Raw genomic sequence first — 24,119 nt, 5'->3', positions numbered from 1 at the left:
GTGCCAAGTTATTTTCAGCTAATCTGCATTAATACAGTAAACCAGCACATTAGCACGTAGGATTAAAGTGGAACCCCAAAGTCAGGCAGTTGGAAATGTTTTGTCCTGAGAGCAAAGATTATTGTTTCCAGCATCAGAACAACAAACACAGCCCAGCCTACTGTGGTAGCATCATGCACTCCCATGTTTGAGGCAACAAAGCCATCTGAAATGACTTGGCTGCTCTTCTCAGCTGTGTGTTGAGTAAAGTGGGATAAGCACAGAAAATTATTGTATGAGCCATCTAGACAGAGAGGTTTGCAAATAAACTCTGCAGTCTTGACCTCTCTTATTCATTCCAAAAGCTCTCATGGTATCAGCATGGCTTGCCTCTAGCCATGCCTAGCTCTAGCACATCTCTTTTTTGGCAGCCAAAGCAAAGGAAAAGACAGGGACGGGACATGATGAAGGTGGAATCACCACAGTCAGGTCCACCCTTGTTTCCACTTCTAATTGACAGGAGTCAGGTACTGAAGTGCCAGAGCACTGCAGATCATCCATTTCTCAGCCTGCAAGGTATGCACCAAAGTACTAAAGCAAAGCAGAAAGCACTCAACACCCCTCATATCCCCAACATTTACGCAACAATACAAGACCTCAGGCAATAACTTACAGCAAGAAACAGGCAAGTCAACAGCCAAAAATCCCTTGGACTATTGGCTGTGAATCCAACTCCCCATCCTACAAAGTCCCACCTGAAATTTAGGCTCTGTAAACAAAACAAAACAAAAAAAACCCCTGAAATATCTGTTATGCAAACAAGAGCTAAAAATATGGCAGGTCTGATGAGAATGCTCTGCCTGCATGAAACCAGAAAAATTTATTTCATTCATTAATGATTTCACCATTCAAGTGTGCTATTTTGATTTCACTGCTATTGAGCATTCAAACCACTCGACAACATCAGTATCTTCATCCATCTTCCCTAAGTATACAAAGCACTGAACTTATTCCTGCTATAAAGACATGAAAACAAGCTTATTGCAGACAGTTTTGCCCTCAGACTCTAGAGATTGCAGCCTGAGAAGTTTATGAATCAGCTCTGGGGTTTATAATCACTGCTGGGATTCATCTGTTACCACTTAAGTTTGTACTTTGGGAATGTATTAGACCCCCTTCTGCTCTTTTGGACTCACCTGCTTACTGGTAAGCTTACAGTATTTATTTTATATGTTGCCTGAAGGGGACATGCATGATGTCAGAAATTATGCTTTTTGTGGGTTATCTGATAGGCACGCAGGAACTTGGGTCAGTAGCCAACAGATTATTTCATGCAGCCTGGTATACAAAGGAAATACCATTTATATAATGCATTATATCAAGCAGATGTTCCTTTTAATTAACTAAGATATACAGCCTGGCTACAACTTCTATTCCACATGTGACAATAAATAACTGGTGAAACTAAGTTGGAGGAGAGCTCTGATAAAGATGAGGACCACTTCAATGCTCCTGAATCACATCCTGTGTAAAATCTAAAAGCCAGGACGTGCAAAACTGCAATGTAAAGTCCCCCAACTCTTCACTCCAAAATCACTTGAGGAGTTTTCATTCCAGTAAGCAAATGAAGTGCTATTGATTGGGTTGGTTTGAGTTATTTTGTTCCTTGGACTGTGTCAGACATTTCTTATTCACAGGGAATGCTGAAGCTTTTCCAAACAGCTGGGAGGATTTTATTATCAGAATATTCCTATGGCAGGAGTACCCGAAACAAATCTGCCCCTTGCTCCCTCCTTGTTTAGACCTCTTTGCACTGGACAGACTGGTAAAGCAAGGAAAAAAAAAATCTCCAGCAGATAGAGGCTACGAAGGTTTGTGCATGCATATAGCAACAACAACCAAAAAAAAACCCAAAAAAACCAAACCCAAACAAAAAAAAAACCAAACAAAAAAACCCCAAATGAACAGTCACCACCACCTCAAAAAAAACAAAAAACAAACAAAAACCCCACAAAAACAGACAAACAAAAAACCCACAAAAACCAAACCAACAACAAAAAACCAAACAAAACCAAAAACCATAAAACAAACAAACAAAACACCCCAAAAAACAACCAAACCAAAAAACCAGTAAAAATTCCTACATGCCTGTGGATGACACAGTGTGGCACAAGGCATGACATCCTGAGAAAAGAAATGGACAGATACAGTAGACATTCACTGTGTCCTATTCCCCTGCAATTAGGTGGGACTTCATTGTCATGAAGACTTTTTGATGTTGTTTTTCTTCCATGCTGAGGGGAATGTGTTTGTCTACAGGGAGATACATGAAATGGGAACAAGGAAGTCCCTGAATGCATCCAGCCTAATGATTCACCTGTCTATTAGTCACCTAATTTCACAGTTCATAAACTTTAAAGGTTTCAGTTATGAATGGGCCCAGTGGTTCTGGGATAAGAAAGTACTCATCTTCCATAAAGAACAGGAAAATAGGTTTATACAATACTGCTCTCAGCTAGTTTTCACTCTCAAATGCAATATGTGTAAGAAGAGAGGAAACCCCAAGAAACTCCATCAGCCATAACACTGTCATCCAAATCAGAAAGATTCCTGCCTTATAATTTTGTTTGCTAAGAGACTCAATGTGTCCATTTTCATACGCTTCCATAATTTGTATAAGTTGTATTCTCTTCTAGATAATAGACTAGAGCTGCAGTGTGAGCAACAGACCAAATGTAAAGCTAGATCTTTATGTCACCACTCCCATCATTATAGAAGGTTTTCCTTCATGGGAAAATGACTATGCCTTCTCACTGTTTACATATCTAGTTACAGGGTTTGAGATGCACATTTACAAGATATGTTGCAAGAGCAGTATAACTGGAAAAATTAAATCCTATCATTATTTGTGGATTGTGATCCATGTTGTGGATGAGGTGCCCATAGCAAAAGGCTTTCTGTAACTGCAGAACAAAAAAAAAAAGTCAGAATAGAAACTCATCAAGTTCACTATTCCTATTTCTCATGAGGATTCCTGCTCTTCTCTAATCAGTAGCTTTATGCAAGCAGTGACTTAAATAGGAAGAGTTAAAAGAAATTTTATTCCAGAAATGCTTTTTAAACCCCAGTAACAGTTCACTACTAATTTCCCTGGGCACATGAACAAAATTACTTTGAAAACATAAGAATCGGCTGGCAAATGTCAATGGCACAGTAATGGATACATCCTGGAATTTGCCCTATAGGCAGAAATTCATTTGCTGTCACCCCTCAAGCAAAAGCCTGAGTAAGCAGGTGGATTAGTAAGGTAAAGGTCAACATCTGTGTTCTGCTTTGGGATAAACCGGGGAAAAATGAATGCCCAGATGTCCCCAGACATTTCAGGTGTGTTCTTATCTTCAGCCTCATATCAGCTGACATAACAAGGGCTATTAAATACCTGCCTTTGGTTTGCATGATCTGCCACCAGTCAAAACATGCCTGGGTGCTGAAAAGCACTGGAAAAACTTTAGCTCATGAAGGAGGAGGAACAGACAAACAGAGTCTGCTGTGTAAATGGTGGAGAAGGGCAAGGGAGTGTTAAAACCTGTGATGGCAAGGGGTAGCCCTGGAAAAGAAGAGTTTGGAGGCTGAAGAAAATCAGCTATGCTGAGACCCACAGAGAATGCAGAGAGTAGAATTGTTTGTTGAATTGCTTGACACGGCAGAGGCCTGAGGTATTTAAGAAAACCAAGTAGGAAGCAAAAAGGGCAAGGGACCTCCTACATAGATCAGTTTCCAGTAGTGTTTCCCTGTGGACCAGGAACTCATGCCTGGAGCATTTGACAGAAGAGCCACTCAGAAAACAAACAACTATAACCATAAACTTTAATCCTCAAAAAGCATCTTTCCCACTCTTGAAAGCATGGATAAGACTAACACCCAGCAATAGAAACAAAAGGCTCCCTGGTACACTGCTGGTGTTTGGCCCTCAGACCTGGGACCTTCAAAAGTCTGCTCTTCTGGAAGACACTGGCTGATTTGGGGTGATTGACAAAAATCAGTCTTCCACGGATGAGCCCTGTGTCACCAGGTAAGCAAATGGTGGTCCACAGATCTTCCAGGTTTTTTGATCCCTATCACTTGAGATATTGCAGACACATTTTTAGAGATGCACCACCTCCACTTGGAAAGGCAGGCAAACTGAGATTTCTTCTTTCTCTGCTGATGAATGATGAATATGCTGTGCTGAGTACTGCTCAGGAAAAGAATAATTGCCATTTAGAGGTTTAGTCAAAATGTAAGCCTTCGAAGCTTCCTGATTTTTAAAAACAGCCAACCATTCAAAATGGAAGACAAGTCCCATTTTTCTAAATTAAGAATGTTAGGTTGGACTCATAGAGCACTATTTTGATTTTTGAGAAACATTGGAAATCTGATGGAAGATATATTTCCAGTCCACCAATAGCTGCTCATCTTCATAGATGGGCTAAGTCATTTAGCACTGCAATGGAAAACAAATCTTTTCAGAGTTGAGCCCTCAAAGGTTAAAGGAGATGCAACATTTCAGTAATGTTGCAAGCGACTTCTTGAAAACACATGCAAAAATATCAGAATAGATACCATTTCCAAGATGAAAATAAACTATAGGAAAGAATGCAAATTGACAAGTGTCATTATTCTTTCCTTGACCAGTCCTTGGTATCTCTCAATTGTCCTACTTTTTTTAAAGGATGTTGCCATAGTGATATTACAGAACCTGCAAGACTGTCACAGCTATTCATCATCAGAGATTAAAATATATTATGAAATGGGTTTTAATATATTATAAATTATACATACTGCAATACCAAATTCTATTATAAAACAGGCTTTAAATAACATATTGTGAAACTAGAGTAGCTGTCCTGAGCTCAGGTGGAAGATTGCTTTATATTATAAAGTCTGATTTTTCAGTCTCACTAATGGCCCTGAGAAGAAGCCACCCCCTATGAAATTTTATCTACAGGCTCTCATTCATTCCACAATCCTTCCAAGGAGCTGAGTCTGGAGAGAGATATGAGGATACATTCTGTGCCACTGCCTGGGCACCCAGCATCATTCAAAATGCTGTAGCAGAGCCAACATTTTCATGTGGGGCCAACAGACACAACAAAGGAGCTATGGGAGAACTTCTCTGGACAGCAGCTGGAGATCAGGAATGGTGCCCCAGGGCAACTCTATTGAAATTAGAGGCCTATTTTTGACTGAATTGAGCCAAAGAAATGTATTTTACTTTACACCAGGGAGAGCGAGATTAGAAAGAAAACAACCAGATTTTGCTTTTAAATTGGGTCTTGCCATAGCATTTCTGCTCCTTGTGTTTAGGAGGGAAGCAGGGAGGCACAAGGAAAGAAGCATGAAGTTCTCCCATAATTTTCCTTCTATCCCATATAGCAGCATGTTGAATAACTACAAATCCAGTTTTAATTTCTGGGCTGGTGAGCCTGACAGGTAAGGTCTCTTCAATTCCAGATCCTCCCCAGGAACCACCCAATCCTAAAGCACTGGGAGTTCTTGCTATGCACTAAAATCAGGACCCCACTGCATCACCCTGAAGACAGCTAATGTTGCATCCCAGCTGTCCTACTACTCCCTGCTGGGAGTATTAGCTCCTCCAATGGGATTTTATCCCTACAAGCAACAAGAAAAGCAAAGAGGTATAGCAGCAAAAAAACCTCTCCCAAGTCCCACAGCAGCAGGCTGCGCTTGCAACAACAGCAAAGACTTTGGCTTGCACAGCGGTGATAAATGGCTCGCTGGCCACAGTTTGCACACAATTGGCACAATGCTGAGACACACAGGCTGCAAAGAGCCCCTGCTGCCTCACAGGCACAGGCTGGGAGCTCTGGAGGAGGCACCTCCCGTTGCTTTTTAGAACAACACCTCAGCACTACCACAGAGCAAGTAATCCAACAAATAACAACCATTCTTAGCCAGAAATAGTTTCCTTTGTTAAGCACTGACATTGAAATCCCCAGCCAATTTTATACCCACTTTACATTAATATTTTGAGCTTAAAAACTACTGCTTGCAAGAGTTTGGGTTGTTATACTGGCATGATCCCAGAAAACATAAACTGGGATCCAACAGTCTTATCAGTTCAGTGCCAGCTCCAGGGTTTTCATTAACAGCCAACTTTTCTGGGTGCTCCTCAGTGAACAGATGATTAGTGGTCAACCTAACACCCATATAAAGTGCTTGGTGCTGCGGGATTTACACCATTCCTCAACAAGCCATGTCAAATACAGTTTTCCTGATTGCACTTCAGGATTGTGGCTTTGAAACCAGCAAGTGATAAGGGCAAGAATGCTAAATGGATTGTGTCAAGCAAGTCACAATCATTATGACTATTGTTATCTGTCACCTTGAGACATCGGAGCTGTGTGCTTCACTACATCCAAGCGGTGGCTTCTTTTCCCCAGTATCTCATGTACAGATGACTCACATGACTATGGAGCTACACCAAAGCTCTGCATAAATCTCTGTGGCATTTATTGTCTTTTCGAGCAGCAGACAAGTTGTTTTTCTTTTCCTGACTTGCTACTAGAGCAACACATTTCGTTAACCTGGCTTTTATTCATGCCAACTCAAAAGGTCAGAACCAGTAGCCTCAAACAGTTTCCTCATTTTAACAATGAGGTTTTCCTGCTGATGAGCATCAGGCACTGCTGAAACCTCAAAAAATAAACATTATGCTCATAGGTCCCTTAAGCATGGTAAACTATACATCTATCTTGCAGCTGCCAAGCATGCAGTCCTCTAATTGCTGTTACAGATCCACAACTGCAGATCTAAGCTTTACCAGCCTTATCTTTAGATTTAATCACACACCTTGTGCACGTCACACAAGAGCCCAACATTATTTGGACTCATGCTACATCTCTTCAGAAATATATGTATTTGATTTGTGTGATCTGCAGGTTGTTTATGCCCATATCAGAAACACATCCTAAATAAACTCTGAGCCTGAGGCTTTTATGCTCTTATACAATCCAAAGGTTCAAACAGACAATGACATCCCATTCACAGGATCACACAGAGAGCCAGCAGAGTCAATCAATTTGCTTGATTCCTTGCCCTGCCTCATGAGTTAAGTCTCACTCCTGCTTCCTTAGACTATATGGCATTGCAGTTCAGCCTTTGTTACCTGAAGATGTGTAAATAAAAATATAAACATTAAAGGAGATCAATCTACTTCTGGACAGACAAAAATCCAAAAGATTTCTCCCTAAACTGTGTTACAGTTTAGCCTATTCACCAGCATGAACAAGGTCCTCAGTCTGCAGGCACCATTTTCAGCATCTTTCATCTGCTCAAAGTAACAAAAATTGTCACATCTGGTTGACACCCAATTTCAGAAGCAGATTCCTAATTAATACAGAAATTAGCAATTACAGTGTCCTCAAATATGAATGCCAATTCAGAAGGCCCAAATTTAGGGGCACCTATGATAAGGATCAGGCCTCTCTTGGTGTGCTCAGGCATCCAAATATAGAGTTAACATTGAAAAGTCATGCTTATTCTACCAGTAGTATCCAATGCAGGGATAAATCAATCCATAATTTTCCCTGGTTCACTCCAGCTAAACTAAAAATCCCATCTACATTGAAGCAAAAGTTTTCTGAAGCATGAAGAAAAATAAAGATGAAGATGGATCAGCATTTTTGATCAACAAGTTTCTCTGACACAAAAGAAATAAAACACTAACTTGAACCAACACAGATGAGATAAACCCTCAGCCAGAAGCACCATCTGTCTGGGATGTCTGGGATGAGCTACTTGACATGTTGGCTTGATCACTATTTCATTCACACTAAATAAATCCACCTGAGTCCGAGGATATTTAAGTTAAACCAAGTACCATTTAAATTGCAAACCAATTCTAGTCAAGCATGTGCCTTTGAAAAATCTGAAATATTTTAGCCAGAAGAGATAAGTGATGAAACCAGCAGTAATTTAAGGAGATATATGGTTAACAAGTCTTCCAAAAGAATGTCCTGATCATACTTGAACACTTTGAGGCATATGTGAATGAAGACACTTTTTTTTCAAGGCAAAGAGAGAAATCACAGTGGGAAAAACTCCCAAGGATCATCAACATGCGCTGCTTGGCTTACAGATGTCATCTCATCTGACTACACAAAGGTGGAGCCTGGGTAAGATGCTTGTGCTGTCCCAGGCTGTCATGATGGCAGGATGCAGCCTCACCACCTCCTGCACATTCAAGCTCACAGGTCAGCAGCAGTCCTCTCCCATGCAAGCTGAGTGATTACAGATGAACACCAGAAGAGGCAAAGCCATGAATTAACTTATAAAGAAGCCTAATAGCTGCCACAGTCACAATGTACTAGGGCTTACTTCAGGCAGCTTTGTATGTCCTGCCAACTGGACCCTCACTGCTTACTGTGGCTGGAGAAAGCACCTAAAGAGTGGCTGCACGCTCAGAAACACTACAGAGTTAGGAGATGAGGATGAGTGACGTCAAATGATGGTGACCAGGTGTGATAGGGTCCCACAATACTGATATGTGGGAGAAGAACATGGCTTACACCAAGATGCCCCACTTCAGACACATAGTTCTGCCCACTGCTCCTTGCTGTGCCAAGGACATTTAATGCAGAAGGGCCCTCTCACTTTGCCAGGTGCTCATTTTCATCATCTTTCATGCAGGCCCTGAGCCCAGAACGGTTGCACAGAGACTGACTGGCACTGCATAATGTAAAAAGAAACCTGGTAATGACTGTGAGAAACTTTTCCTCTCACCTTAAGGCCATCTCATCTTGCCAAGGAGAGATGAAATGACAGACAGATAGAGGACAGAGCTTTTCTCTGATTTTATTTTTTAATGAAAATTCCCATTATGAATTTGGGTCCAAGAAACGGGAGGAAAATAGACTTCCTTTTTTCCTTAGCTATGATGCTAGAAAGGGTTGAATAATTTTAATCTCTAACTTTTCCAAAGGATCAGCCCCAGGCAGAGAGCAAAGTCTGAAAAAATCACAGGACCACAGGAAGCCAGCTCTCAGTTTGAAGTCTCCTGCAATGTCAATCACTAATATAAGTAACATCTCACAGCACTGCTAAAATTACTGCAATGGTGTACCCTTCCTCACTGAGGTCCACTACCTAGGGAAAGCACTCTGAAGGCTTCATATCCTTTTCTCCATCTCTTCAGGTGCTGCTGGTACCCATCTACTGCCACTCCTCAATAGCAACATAGAAGAAATTGCAACACAGATGAGCCCCAAGCCCTGCTGAAAGCCTCTGTGGGCAAGGGCAGGGAGCTCAGGGAAATGGAGCTCAAAACTGTGCAAAAGTGCACTAGCAGCTGTTTTCATGTCCTTCAGGTCCAGCTTGCCCGTGTGCAAGCAGCAAACGTGTCTCACTTGACTGACCAAACAGAGCACCTGAGCTCACCCAACAGCAAGAAGGTTGTGTATTTGCTGGAGCAGACACAATCAGCGGTGCAGTGACTGGCTTCATCAAGACCCAGAAATAAGAGCAGCATGAGTGAAAACACAACTTGTTCTCTGCAGTGTTATTTTGTAACCTCTAAACTGCATTACTGTGGAAATGAGACTGGTATCTCTGAAAGACTAAAAAATCCAGGAATTTGTGAGTCATTAGAATATTTGTTGACTTTTTTAAAAAAGGCTGTTTTAGAAATGACAGATGCTGAAATTATGAAGACATATTGTATTGTGTTATTCTGGTCCGATTTTGGTAGTGGGGGAGCTACAGCAGTGGCTTCTGTGACAAGGGGATAGCAGCTTCCCCTATGTCCAACAGAGCCAATGCCAGACAGCTGCAAAACTGGCCTGTCACTGGGCAAGGCCCATTAGTGGTAGTGCTGTTGGGATAATGTGTTTTAGAAGGGGAAAAATAAACTGGCTGACAGATTGCTGCCAGAGAGAGGAGTGAGGAAATGTGAGAGGAACAGCCTTGAGACACCCAGGTCAGTACAGGAGGAAGGGCAGGAGGTGCTCCAGGCACTGGAGCTGAGGTTCAACAGCAGCCCATGGGGAAGGAGCTGTCTCCCTGCAGACCATGAATGTTCACAAGGGAGCAGAGATCCACCTGCAGCTCCTGGAGGATCCCTTGCTGGAACAGGTGAATGTCAAAGGAGGCTTTGACCCTGTGAGAAGCCCACACTGGATTGGGCTCCTGGAAGGACCTGTGGCCCCATGGAGAGAGAAGCCCACTGGAGCAAGTTTGCTGGCAGGCCTATGATCCTGCAGAGGATGCTTGCAGGAGCAGTCTGTTCCTGAAGAACTGCATCCCACGGAAAGGACCCATGCTGGAGCAGTTCATGGAGAGCTGAAGCCTGTGGGAAGGACTCACATTGGAGAAGTTGGTGAAGGACTGTCACCCATGAGAGGGACCCCACCCTGGAACAGGGGAAGACTGTGAGGAGTCCTCCCCCTGAGGAGGAAGGAGCAGCAGTGACAACATGACTACAACCCTCATTCCTGTTCCCTTGTGCCAGTATAGGGAGAAGGTAGAAAAAGCCAGGAGTGAAGTTGAGGCCAGGAAGAAGGGAGGAGTGGGGGGAAGGTGTTTTAAGGTTTAATTTTTATTTCACTACATCCTACTTTGATTTGATTGGTAATAAATTTAATTCATTTGCCCCACATCAAGCCTGTTTTGCACATGATGGTAATTGCTGAGCAATCTCTTCCTGTGCTTATCTCAACCCAGGAGCCTTTCAACATATCTTCTCTTCCCTGTCCAGCTGACAAGAGGAGTGATAGAGCAGCTTTGTTGGGTACCTGGCATCTAGCTAGGGCCAGCCTACCCACACATGAACAATCCATACGTGTACATTTGCATCTCAAGAATGTCAAATGAGGATTAACACTTTTAAGCCATCATTTTCTTTCTTAAAAGAAAAGATGAGCTTCAACTGTCTTTACATCTAAGGCACATCCTTATCTTTCCAGCACACATAATATTTGCTATTTACTTACTAACGTTACACATTCCTATAGAATTTCACTGAAAGAAAGTTTTTGTGAGTGAAACGGGTGGCATATTAAGTAATTTAGGACAGAATATACAAGATAATCAAGAACATTTTCTTAGCACATATTTCAATTTTGAAGACAAGATCCTGAAATATTTCATATGATTAGTCTGGTTTAATTGAATTTGTTTGGAAAATAGATGGAGGAAAGAAAAATCTTAGTGATTTCTAACATACTCATTCATTTCTCTTTTAATTTAAGCACTCAAAATTGCATTGAAATTACAGAATCAAAAAAATGCCATCGAGATTTAAAGTCAAATCATTCACCTCCTGCTTCTATCGGATCCTTTCACACTGGCAGCATTTCATTGTGTAAAGAGAAAAAAAAAAAGGGCAAAACAGAGAGAGAAGTAATCTCATTTAAATTCATATTATTTTTGCTATGGGGGGCTCAGTAGACAGCGGCTGGGCACCACTGCTATCAGTAGTGGGTAAACATCACAAAGGACGGTCATTGCCTCAACATCTTTATATTCAGGACAGCTAAGGCATCCAGAAAATGACAGGAAAGGCTGTTAATACATATGCAGAAAAGCCTAGGAGATTTTTTTCTGGCTCTCAGTTCAGCCCACCAGACGTGCTCAGGTCTCCCCAAGGAGAGTGCAGAGCAAAGGAGAAGGCCACTTTCACAGAGTTCAGCTGGTACTGAAGAAAAGCCAATTTTCTGAGGACTGGCACTTCAGTGATGGAAATGAGCAATTTGAGTTTCTCTTGGAAGAAGAGTAAACAAAATCTTTCACCCATATGGTAACCAAATAGCAGCTGTAGAGATTTCCCTGATCTCAGACTAATTTTTGGAGAATGCTGTGTGTTCTCTGGAGGGGGAAAACACGTGGTGATTTCTCTCACTGTTTTTCATCAAAGAACTGAATTTCACTTGCAGTCCTAGCTCATGGTGTGAAAACTGAAACCTCAACCCAGAAGCAGCCCTCATGAAGCACACTCCAATGTACTTTGTCAATATGTAACTCCCTACATCAAAACTGTAAATCTGTGTCTGGACTAATGCAGTGGGAACCATCTCCTGATTTTCTAGCAACAAAACAGACAAGAGGCAACCTTGAAGTGCTTACATTGCAGCCTATCTTACAACTACTCCAAGACACACACAGCATAAATTCCTCTATATGTGATTTCACAATGTCACTCCTTAAAAAAAAGTTCAGTTTCTTTACTGAGATCACACGTAATTTAAGTGTTCAAATATGAGAGGCAAATTACTCCAATTTTTGTTTAAAAAAATGAAGTTTTTGTTCTGTCATATGCATTCAGTAAATGATAGTCATAGCAGGAGAATGCGGTTTTGCAATGTCCTATTATTTCACCATCAGGATTACTGCAACCAATGTGGGAGAAACACGGACTATTGGCTAAGTAACTCCCAAAAGTAAGGATTAAAGCAGAAGAAGAAGCTATTTCCCCAGACCCTGCTGAGCATTCAAATTCCCAGTGTCCCATTGTTTATAGCAAAGAGCATAACAAGAAGAAAAGTGACACAAATGTGAATCTGTTCAGGTGACTGTGATTGGCAATGAGCTGGTGAAGGATAGCCCTGAAAATGGATCTATGAAGAGATCACAAAACTAATTCCTTTTGTGATATAATCCTGGTGCTAAGATACAGTAGAAATGCTAATACATTAATCTATGTCTCTAATGTCACTGTTCTAATTCAATACACAACTAGGGAGATAAATCTCTGAATACATCCTGCATAAACAGCATGCATTGTTATGATTTTCTTAATAAACCGTGGAAAATTAACATAGGCGTTGATAGCTTCATGTCCTAACTCGAATGCAATTTATTGTTTTGTGGGATGTAATGGTATACAGATATACAGACAAGTTATGATATTACACTAATTTTTGTAGACAGCTTTGAGACAGTTGACAAACTAGAAATGTAATGTGCTGTCTGATCTTCTCCCTTCCCAACGCAGCTTTTCAACATGAAATATAGCAGGGCTGACACTGCACCAGCAAAGGACATTTTCAGCTGAAGAAGCAGAGTGGAAGATGGCAATTTGCCTTTGAGTTTCTGTGGCTGCAGGGTGGTGAGTTGGGGAGGCAGGGGACAAGTCTGCAGATGCAAGATGCTCACTGCCTCCCAGGGAAATACTGCTCAGGCCTTGACAGCAGGGACAGACAAAGTGGCAGGACAGATCATGTTTCTGCTTTATGCACTTACAGCAGCTCTCTTCTCCACTCAATCCCCTGGTATAGCAGGAAACCACTGCTCATCCTAATTTTACATGTGAAAAGTAGAGGAATGTTTTTGCTGACTCGAAAACATGATGCCAAGAAATCTGCTGGGCTTCCAGGCAGGTCTGCCCCCTGGTTGGATACTCCAAAACAGCAGGACCCTGATGCAAGAAAACATACCTTGCAGCAGAGGACACTGAAAGTAGCAGCCTGGGATCAGGGCCAGCTCATTAACACCCTGCAGCACCATTTTATTTAATCCCACAGTCCTCCCAGTTTGACAGTGCCAAAAAATGAAACAGGAGACATCCTGGTATTACCATATAAACCCATGGTGCCCTGAACATTGCAAGTAGAACCAACCTCACCTGCCAAAAAATTACAGTAGATCTGGACAAGGTATAAAGAAGGGAAGCAAAAACAGTTAAAGGAATTAAATTGCTTTTATGTAGAGAGGGACTTAGAATAGGACTCCAGCCTGGAAAATATAATATGGTAAAAGCCTATAACAGTCACAAACAGCATGGAGAAGAACGTAGGGAATGACTGCTCATATTTTCTGATGCAAAAACTCAAGGTTATCAAATGAAACAAAAAAACATTAAGCCCAAGAGCAGACCAAAAGAGGTACTTTTTCACAAGATGTATGGTTGAGCTGGGCAGCTGAGCCATGGGATACTATAAATGCCAAAACCTTTCTATTCATTAATTTCTCAAATTCCCAGAAAAATCCTTCTCAAGTTAGGAAGGACAGCAATGCTACCTGTGGCTTAGGAAATCCCTCAGCTACAGACCAGCAGAAGATGAGGTGGCTTCACACCCTGCCCAAGCACCCTGACTGCACCAGTCTGACCCAGACAGCCACTGTGCTCTGGCAAGGGGTGTTTCTCTGCCACCACACTGAGCAATATTTGACTCCCTTCACATGCCTGAGCCTCAGTTTGCACAGAAAATTGGCAGGTTGCCTAGGGAGCTGTAAAAAGTTACCATCTTGCTGTGTGTGATCCATTTGCATGGGGAACAGCAAAGCTCAGCTCAAGGGCAGTGCTGAGATGTCAGCACGTGTTGTGCAGTGTATATCACAGTGCACAGAATCCCCCCAAAACAGAAACAACAGACCTCCAGCCCTACCTTAAAGAAGATTCACCTATCATTAAAAGCACCTCATGCTCATTTATCAATAGGGACTCAGGAGTACAGTGACGGAAGCAGGGAACATATTTTGGGAAGAAGCAGCCTTTGCCCTCTAAGCAGAAGGCAGCTGCACTCATGCTGCTCATTTGCCTCTCTGACACTCATTTGAGGCTGAGCTCATGTCCCCAGAAAGGGATGACAAGGCAAGCTATGGCAAGGACAGGCAGGCCCAGCACCTTTTTGCCCTGGTCCCCCTGACCAATCCAAGTAACAAAGCACCTCAATGCAGTGCAGCCCCAGACAAGGGGAAAGGCTCAAGAGCAGAGCCTGGATTTGTGTAAATCTCATGTTCATACAGTTGCATCCATTGCACTCTTTCTGCCTTTAAGTTCCCAACCTCAGGAGCTGCAGCACTGGAGGGATTTGTCATTAAGTGTATGGTGCAGGGCCACTGTCATATTTCCTTTCAGGACAGCCGTGCTTTTGACGTGTTTTTCACTTGCACAGAGATGTAGCTCTTGCAACTGCAATAATTGCTCCTTTTAGAAAAGAAAAGTGAGCACATGAACCTGTTCTCTTTAGAAAACACTGAGATGATTCTGGATAATGCACGTCCACTATCTGACAAGGCACCCACTGTCTAATACTGCAATGAATATGTGAGGAAAAGCCCACAGCCTTCCTAGAAATGCCACTAGATAGTACTGGAAACAGGTCAGAGGTAGCAGCATCTCTCAAGCTGTACCCTGTGTAGAGCACCCAAAAGAAAGAAGAAGGAGGAATGAGGCAAGATGAGTGGTACTCTTCTGGGACACTGGAGCATGGTGCATCACCCAAGTTATTAATCACTTCAGAATCAGGCCACTGTAAGATAAAATAGACTTAAATTTTGTGTACATGTTTGGTCTTCTGTATGTACCAGTGAGCTGAACTTGAAAAACTCAGAGCAATGTATTGTAACACAGATGCCAACCCTCAGCTGCCCACAGTGTGTGCAATGAGTAGCCCCTTAAATATGATGCTGCTGGCTCAGCTCTGCTGCCATCTCATGACTACTCTTCTCCAGGATGGAGGAACTCAAATCCAAAAGGTTCACTGCTGAGCACCATAGAGGTCCTTGTGGCAGTGCAGCTGCTGACTGATATTTCCTTTCACCAGGTACTGTGAGGAAGTGCAGAAAGGATCCCTGTGCTCTACTACAGTAAACCTGCTGCATTTGGGTAGCACAGGTCTGGCTTTGTGGAGCCAAGCTCTAGCAACAGCTGGCTGTGAAGCACAGCAGCAAGTCCAGATTTCCTCCCTTCCCTGCACAGAGGTGCAGCTGCCAAAGAATTAATCTGCACTTGTTATTGCTTTCTTTGACCAAATGCTGTGCAACCATACTGCACAGAATTTAAGTCAGCAGGGCAGGCTTGATCTTTGCCAATACTATGGCAAGTTTGATTTATTCTCAACTATAACACACTCAGACTGTGGCTTCTGGCAGCTTGCTTTATTTCCAGATCAATGAGAAATCATTGTGGAGAGCAGACTTGTGGAGTAGATGTCATTTGCCCTCAGGCATGGGAAGCCTGGATTATTCAGATTATTCGCATGCAGACAACTCTGAGTTGAGTTAGGAGTGCAGTGGTCGAATTTTAGAAAAACTTCCAAAACTAATGCAGAAGCAGAGCCTGTTGCAGGGGTTCACTCAGATGGATCTGTCCCACCCTGAGGATGGCTCAAAAAGCACCACACATGTCAAAGAGTCTTACCTGGCTATACAAATGCAACCAGATTACAAAATTTAAATAATGAAGCACAGGAGAAACAAAAGATAATTGCTGCTTTTCATCTAGATCCCTTCTGAAGGCATTACAGAGACCTATGGCTTAAAAGTTGCTCTCTCTTGAGGGCCGACAGCATGCACAATTCAGTGAAGTTTGCTACAGTTTTCTCAGGTGGACTGATTTAATAATAAGTGCATAATTCAATCTAGATTTTCCATCACAAGCTCCAAATTTTAAAAGAAAAAGATATGGCAGCAGACATGTAGACAAAAGTAAATCTGTATTTCTGCATTGTGGAACACTCCTGTAATTTCAGCGCTCTATTTGTATTCAGAAGAAAGCACTGAGTGTTGAAGCTTGGAATATAATATGAGCAAAAAGTCTGCAATGTTTCATTTGGGGCTGAAACATTTAATCCAACTTCCAAGTGCTTATTTGCCAGCAAGAAAAAAATAAAAAATATAGGCAAGAAGAAATGTCTAAATAGAAAAGCCTCTCCTAAACAAAACAGCACTTTAAAAACATTCAAGATTTTACTTGCTAGAAATCTGTTAGGGAGGAAGATTTTTCTTTGGACAAATATGTGGAAAAATAAGCCTCTCAGATAGCTTCTTTGAGAATCAATTTTAGATAAACATTATGAAACCACAAGTGGCATGATAAACATGCATGCCATGTTTCTTCACCCCGCTGCAGCTAGGAAACCAAGCAATAAATACTATTTATTTATATTAATAGTATGCTTAGTGAAAGTATTACAATACTTCCTAAGCTTAAAATCATCCATGAATGTATTTTATCATGAGGCTCAGCATTTTTATAGTAATTTACAACTTTAAAAGGGTAAACTCTATTGCTCTCTGTCAAACCAACAACTGGGTAAGTGCAGAACGTTACCATATGAAGCACGATGAAATTTATTGCTGCAGTCATTAGTACATATTGATTTTGTTTACAACAACCCAAGGGGAATACTAAACTGATTACTCCTGTGCTGGGCTCTCTCTTGCTCTCTGACAGGACACAGGCATGGCAATACCAGCTTGCAAACCACCAGTGCAGCTCCCTTTCCTCTGAGGACAGTGCTTTGTGAGAGATCAGCATTGCTCCTTTGGTCAGCACATCCTGCTTTGTTCCATTTTGTGGTTACTCCACATCCAGCTTCATTTTGAAGAATTTTCAACTCTCAGACAGCCTAGGCTGCACAAATACTGACTCATTATTAATCAGCACATGATTAAGTTGTATCAACCCCTTGTTAAGTCTGATTTTCACATTTTGGGTAATTTCACAGTGTTATAAGCCCAATGTTCAGCCTTGAATCAAAGGTACTAACAGAACAACTCATTAAGGACTTCTGTTACACTTTTAAAATTATTTCTGCAAAATAAAAGTAAAAATCCTTTTGCTCAGGCAAATATGAAGCAAAATATGTTTTCTTGTTTTAGTTTGTGTGGTAAAGTAGCATTTTAGATGAATGGTGATTTTAATTTTTAACTCACAAAAAATGTGACATTTTATACTTGTGTAGGAAAATGAAGTATGAAATTTGATTTAAAGAATCAGAAAGTTGCATTTCAATATTTAATTGAAAAGTATTCAATTATTTTCAATCTACAAATAGGGCAAAAGATATGCTGAAATAGAGTTTCTTATATTCACAGGATTTAAAACATCGGTGGTAGCTCAGAAATTTCTCCTAATTAAAAGAAAGGACTGATACAGTTGTTTCATTTCTTTCTTGCTACTGTTCTTACTTTAAAAGTACATCTTTAATTGAACAGAAAAGCAATTTCAGTATCAATCACAAGTCCAGGAAATGGAGCATTATGGCAAAAAAAAAAAAAAAAAACTGATTTAGCATGCAAGAAAAGGGGAAATTACCATGCTTGAGACTCCAGAGCCAGCTTAGAAATCACCTTCCTCCAGCCAAGCTCAGCAGTTGGGAGGCTACAGATATGCTTCTCAAGCTTTGGAGTTGCAATGAAAGTGCCTCAAGGTGCACATATTGCTTTTTCATCCCCTTGATGCCAGAAGAACATTGTCACGCAGCCTAACCCACAGATGCACCACCCTGCTAGTGGGGTAAAGAGTGAGTAAGCACAGGAGAGCTCTTGGCTCCAGCTGGCAAAGCAAGAGTAACTAGCAATGCCAAACAGCCCAGGCTCAAAGAGGAGAAAGTCATTCAAAAAGCAAACCTTTTGCATTTAAGGTAGTCCCATTCTCCCAGATAAAAGAACACTTGTTGTGCTTGGTTCACTCCCTCCATCTGGCCTGCCCCATGTGAGTTTCCCATCAGACTTGTGTTGCAATTTCCTCCTTTCACACAGAGAAAACACAGTTTATGAAAGTGGCCAACAGCTGTTTGTGATGGATATTTCATGGTGGGTGGCCTTCATGATGAAAAACCACCTGTGCTTCAAACCCCCTCAAGGTACTTGTCTTACTCTGCTTCAAGCACTCCTCTACTTCACTAAGTGCAAAGAACACATTATTAGTGTTCATTTGTTCAATGTGTCATGTATCCCCACACTGGGGATATTGCAAGAGTTCATTAGAGGCCACTAGGATGAGAGAACACAGGGGAAAAAAAAACACCACAGCAACTGCACAATCACTTTTTATAGACTGCCTCTTCCCAGTGCTCCTGTGCACACAGAATTGGTACTCGCCCCATTTCTCTTGCAGCAGGCAAAAGCAGCCAAGTCACACCAGCAGCCCAGAATGCTGCCTTTGGGCAGTTTGCCTCTCATGCCCTCACAACTTGCTTATCTCACTACACAGAGCTATTTCTTACACATTTCTATGGGTGTCGCAGGAACCTCAACTCACAAGGCAGCAACTCACTTTGCTCAATCTTAAAAAGCTCAAAAAGCTCCCCACTGGCTGGAAGTGGCTGCAATCCTGGTCCATTTTGTTCCTTTGGATTGGGGGTTCCTTTTCCCCACATTGTGCTGCAGCGCAAGCAATGACTAGATCCAACATCTGCTAACAGGAACGGTGCAACAACCACGACACAATGCCTCTGCAGGGATCTAACTTGGCACCCACATGCAAGTAATTTCATCCCTTTGAATATACCCTCCAGCAAGGATCAGATAGCAGAGCAGCGAACTCTCCCCCCCCCCCTCCCCCCCCATTTTTCACTGCATTTGAGCATTTTCCTGTAAACTCCCAGGGAGCACCATCCAGCAAGGAAACAAAGCACTCAGAGTTGCAAGTATAAGAGGGTAGGCATCTGCAGGAATGGGAACTAGAACTTGTGGAGCAAGCAATCATTTTTAAGCCCTGCTTTTAAAGCCAGGCTAATCTGTGCCCCATGCTTCACACACATCACTTCTTTTATTAGGGGTGGTCAGGACAGGCCATATATACTGCAATGCTTTAGATTAAAGCACACACCTTCCCACAGAGCCTGCTTTCCCAGAGATTAACCAGCATCCTCTGGGGAATAACAAATATAGCACCACTGGGAAGTTATTTGACTCAGTACATTTGTGTCATCATGTATATGGCTGCACCATCCCTCTCTGCTTGGAAAGTAACCACCTAAAATCAGGTTATTCATCACTCAGGTGATTTTAATTTTCCATCCATCTTCCTAGATGTATTTCCATTTGTTTGTGTGTTTTGTTGTTGCCTTTTTTTTTTTTTTTGCTGTTGCTGTTTTGTATTCCCTCATTTGCTGTCATTCTTCCCTTGCATGCAGCAGCCAACTGCTGGACATTCGAAATCCCTTGTGAAGTCTCTAAGTAATGTCACCACTTACTGTTTTCCACCTGCAGTCCCATCATCACTAATTACAGTTTCCATAAATTAGTTCATTGGTGACATCTAAATGAAGCCATTTACAAATTGCAGCAATGCTGAGCAGCCCAGCTCCCTGGTACTAGTAATGACTGCACACAAACTTCATCAGGCAGCACAGGAGGGATGAAGGGCTGCATGTGCTGTTCTTTCTGTCCAGCCACGACAGCATAGATTTCATTTTATCTCATGCATGCAGAATTTCCCTGTGCTGCTCAAAGCAGAGGATGTGTTTTCAGACTGCCAGTGCTCCCTGCACTCACAAACCAAGGGAGGAGGGGAAAAGCATCCTGGAATTGGAGAGATTCAGTTTCTTGAAAAAGCATTTAGCCCCTCTATTCATAAGCACAAAAACTGGGGTTTTACCAGCCTTGTTTACACACAATGCTTCCCATTACAACATCGAAATGGCTCGAAGGATAAAAGCACAATTCAGGATAAAAACTATCACCCTGTGACTAGAGAGAGCAGGCGGAGGAAAACTAGTTATAGCCTCTCTGTGAGATTTGCCACAGAACTGGATGTCTTCGGAGGCCCTCAATCACTGCAGACTTCTTTAAGCAGCCATCAAGATGCAAGAAGAGGTTCAAGCTGCCAGTCAAATTGTATCCAGATACATTTCAAAATACTTCCTTCTATAAGCTGCTCAATGAAGTCACTATATTCCCAACACTTCCTTACACAGCACATGCAAAAGAGTTGCCCACGCTGCACCGTTTTAGGGCAAACATGCTCAGGTCATCCAACCCACCCTGCTTCTAAGCAGCAACAGCCAGTGTCAGCTGCACAGCTTGGGGAACAGAGCTACTTGGCATCACAAAGGCAAGGGAATGTTTAGCAGCCATTTGGGGAAGATTTGCCCCAAGCCACCTGATGCTCTGTCTGGACTCTGCTGCAGAAGTGCAAATTTGCATTGCTACTGGTGGGGCATCTGGGGCCAGGAAGTCCTTGCACTCTGGTTGCAAAAGGCTCCAGTACCATATTCCCAGCCAGCAAGTCATGTGAAATGAAACCATGACTTACACTGCAGGGTTGGCAAGCATATAACAATCCACTGCAGTTTTTTTCCCCTGAAAGCCACTGTTAATTTGGTAAGCATTTACTGCTTTAAACCCACCCTCCAGAACCCACAGCATCAAAACAGAATAATCAGTAGGTAGTCATTCTGGAAACACCCACAACACAGACCTTCAGTGAAAGTATGGTAGAAAGAACAATAAAAGAAATTTAAAAAAAAACCACTAGTTAGTCAATGGATGCTGTTGCAAGAATTTGAAGTAAGGTGCTTTTTGAAAACAGCCCTTCCAAGCACATTGATTGTTTCTTGCTTGCAAAAAATCCCAAGTTAGGACTCCCATTGATTTATGTCACATTTAAAAGCCTAGTTCTCTTGAGTTATTCCACTATATTTCAAGCCAAGCAATTAATTCTTGTTTTGTTTTTTTTTTAAACTCTCTAGTGCACAAGAAGTTTTTGGGGCAACACACAGCATTATAGAAATGAGTCTCTCAGAAAGATGCTAAGCATTCATCATATGCCAACATATTTCACAGATTGAACTGCTCTGATATTAGCAGCCTTTGTAGCACATGTGCGCATAAGTACGACACGTCTGGAACATTTTGTCACTTCAGTGGTATTTGGATGTCTAGCACACAAAGCTTGTTGGCAGGCAGTTTGAAAGCACATCGTATTCACCTGTACCACAAGCAGTTTAAGGGCAGAGGTAACCTAGATAGGAAGGGGTTAATTGTTTGATCACATAGATACAGGAATATTATTCTTTCCCATTCAGTTAAAATTTCATAGAAAAAAAGAATTAAAGGCAATATATTTTAGCAGCTGAAATACTGACACTTGCATGTGCTGTTAGCCTGGAGGAAACCTGCAGCTCTCTGCAATAGTTTGGCTGCCATTCTCACCATCTGCAAGAATTTTCCCTGCTAAACATCCCAGTCTGTTTCTTTATTTGAATGCTACAAGGAGCTTTTTTCCACCTCTTCAAATCAGCAGAATCACCTACAGCAACACAAAGTACAAGTACCCTCACCTTGTTCAAAAGCACTCCTTAACTTTTTTTTGCCAGGCACATTCATCACAAGAGGTCAGGTGTAAGGACTTGGCCATAAAATACAGCAGCATACTTAGCCAGAGAGTGGCCCAGATCAGACTGGCACAAAGAAAACAAGGTTTTTCTGATGAGATTTCAGTCCAGCCATGCCATATGCTGCAGGTTTGCTCTGGATGCCGGAGGTTTTTTGTGTTCTCACTTTGGGGTAAAGCCAAAAGGTACCGTAGCACACAGATATTGCCAAAAAAGAGGAGGGGTCTACCCACCTAGTCTGCCTGGATAAAGGTGGAACTCAGAGCATAGAGAGGTGTACAGCTTGTACCCTCAGTGCACAAGGACTGTGGGTTTGGCAGAAAACAACTCCACAAAACCTCTGCAGTCTCCTCACACCCATCCCAAATAAGCACTTCCCCATATCTCACATTCCATGGGCAGCTCCCATGGCACTACAGTGCAGCTCCAGACTTACTTGCAGAGCCACCCTCAAATGCCCCACTGCAGACTGAAGCAAGGACAAGACAGGCTGCTATGGCAGCTGCTGCTGTCCCATTTCACACTAAACACAGCAAAACACAATTTTCCCCACTAACATATTGTAACAAAGAAAGTCTAACTCCTTTCCTAACGCAGGCAGCAACTGGTAGACACCCATGAGAAGCACATACCTGCTTCACTTCAAAGTGGAACATCCAGGTTATTCCTTTACAGCCAAGGCACCAAGACTAGGTCCTCACAGCCTTTACCACAGCTCCCACCCTAACCTTGAGGGAACAAGACCTGCATTGCACAGGTGGAGCTCACTAGATCTAACTATACCACCTGTGGAGGTGATTTTATAGCCCTTACCAACATCACCTGGGAAACCAAAGCTGACCCAGACCTAACACTTCAAAGCTGGCCCCAAGTTTAAAATCACAATTTTTTTTTTCTTTTTTTACTGACTATAGTATAATTTGAGGCAAGTGTCAAAAATTTCAGATCTAGCAATGTTTCTTCAGACCGCAATTTTCATGTTTCCCTGTTAAATAGCTAAAAACTTCTAGTATTTTCTCATTAGGGAGGCTTTTTTACTTAAAAAAAACCCTAAAACAACAAACCAACTAATCAAGACAACAAAAAAACAAACCAAACCCAAAAAACAAAAACAACCCCGAACAAACAAAAAACCCCTACCCTGGCTGAATATCCTCTCTAATTAAGACTTCTCAAGGATTCTCTAAAATTTGTCTTTTAGGTTCCTATTTTTAAAGCTTCCCTTTTCAGCTACAAAATCTAGAAACATGTCTCCTATTTATTTGCTTATTTTGAGTACTTCATTCCTCTACAGGGAACCCTGCCGTTGTAGGACTCCAACAGTCTTTCAGAAATCAGCAAGCACCATGACAGTGTGAGAATGAGAACTGGCAAGTCTGCAGATCTGTCACAGCAATAACAGGTTTTTCCTCTGTGATTGTAATAAAATTCATGAAGTTTCACAAGGGATGAACTTTATTGCTGTATTTTAATTTGCTTATTAAAAATAAGCCTGGGCGTCCAGTTGTCTGTAGACATAGGGGCTGGCTATGTCTCTGGACAGGATTGCTGCTCTTTTCCATCAGTGCTGCATGACCAGTGAGACCTACTGAGCTCAGGAGAGCACTTTCCATTAGAAAGTCCCTTCATCTGCCCTGCTTTTGGCTGTTCCTTCCAGCCTTACAGAGGGTTCAGATGAATTTTTCTGTTGAATTTTGATTTTGCAGTTTAAAATAATTTCTCTCTCAGAGGCCTGTGCTTCAGGCACCCCCATGTATCTGCAGGAGCAGGAGAACACCTGCTCCCAGACCTCAGTCCCCGAGTATAAACCCTTCCTCTTTGTTCCAAGCACTGGCAAACAGCTCCACACCTAGATACACATTTCCTTTGGCAATTGCATGCAGCTTTTGCTAATGCAAAAGCTAATGCAGCCTTCCTCCCAATCACACAAAATAGGTACATATACATAGTTTTCCACCCTGAGAAGGGTGACAAAAGGACAGGTTTCAAGGTGATGGCCTCCTCTGAGCAGGGGGAAAGTCTTCTGCAAAGAAGAACAAATTCTGGCAGCAAAGCTTTGCTTTCAGTTATGCTTAG

The 24,119-nt window shown here is 42.1% G+C and overlaps 1 long non-coding RNA gene across 1 annotated transcript in view; it reads right to left on the bottom strand.

The window, feature by feature from the left end:
* The window catches only part of LOC146438127 (uncharacterized), an 89,637-nt gene extending 66,895 nt beyond the window's left edge, over positions 1–22,742 (bottom strand). The window contains exon 1 of the long non-coding RNA XR_014851668.1: positions 22,676–22,742. This is a non-coding gene — a long non-coding RNA (uncharacterized LOC146438127). The remainder of the gene's footprint in view (positions 1–22,675) is intronic.
* Between the last annotated feature and the right edge of the window lie 1,377 nt (positions 22,743–24,119).

The sequence above is a fragment of the Lichenostomus cassidix genome, chromosome 4 (assembly GCF_008360975.1).
Source record: "Lichenostomus cassidix isolate B80296 chromosome 4, HeHo_3.0, whole genome shotgun sequence".
NCBI classification, from domain to species: domain Eukaryota; kingdom Metazoa; phylum Chordata; class Aves; order Passeriformes; family Meliphagidae; genus Lichenostomus; species Lichenostomus cassidix.
Note: the sequence above shows the minus strand (reverse complement) of the source record. Positions and strands in the feature narration are given on the sequence as shown.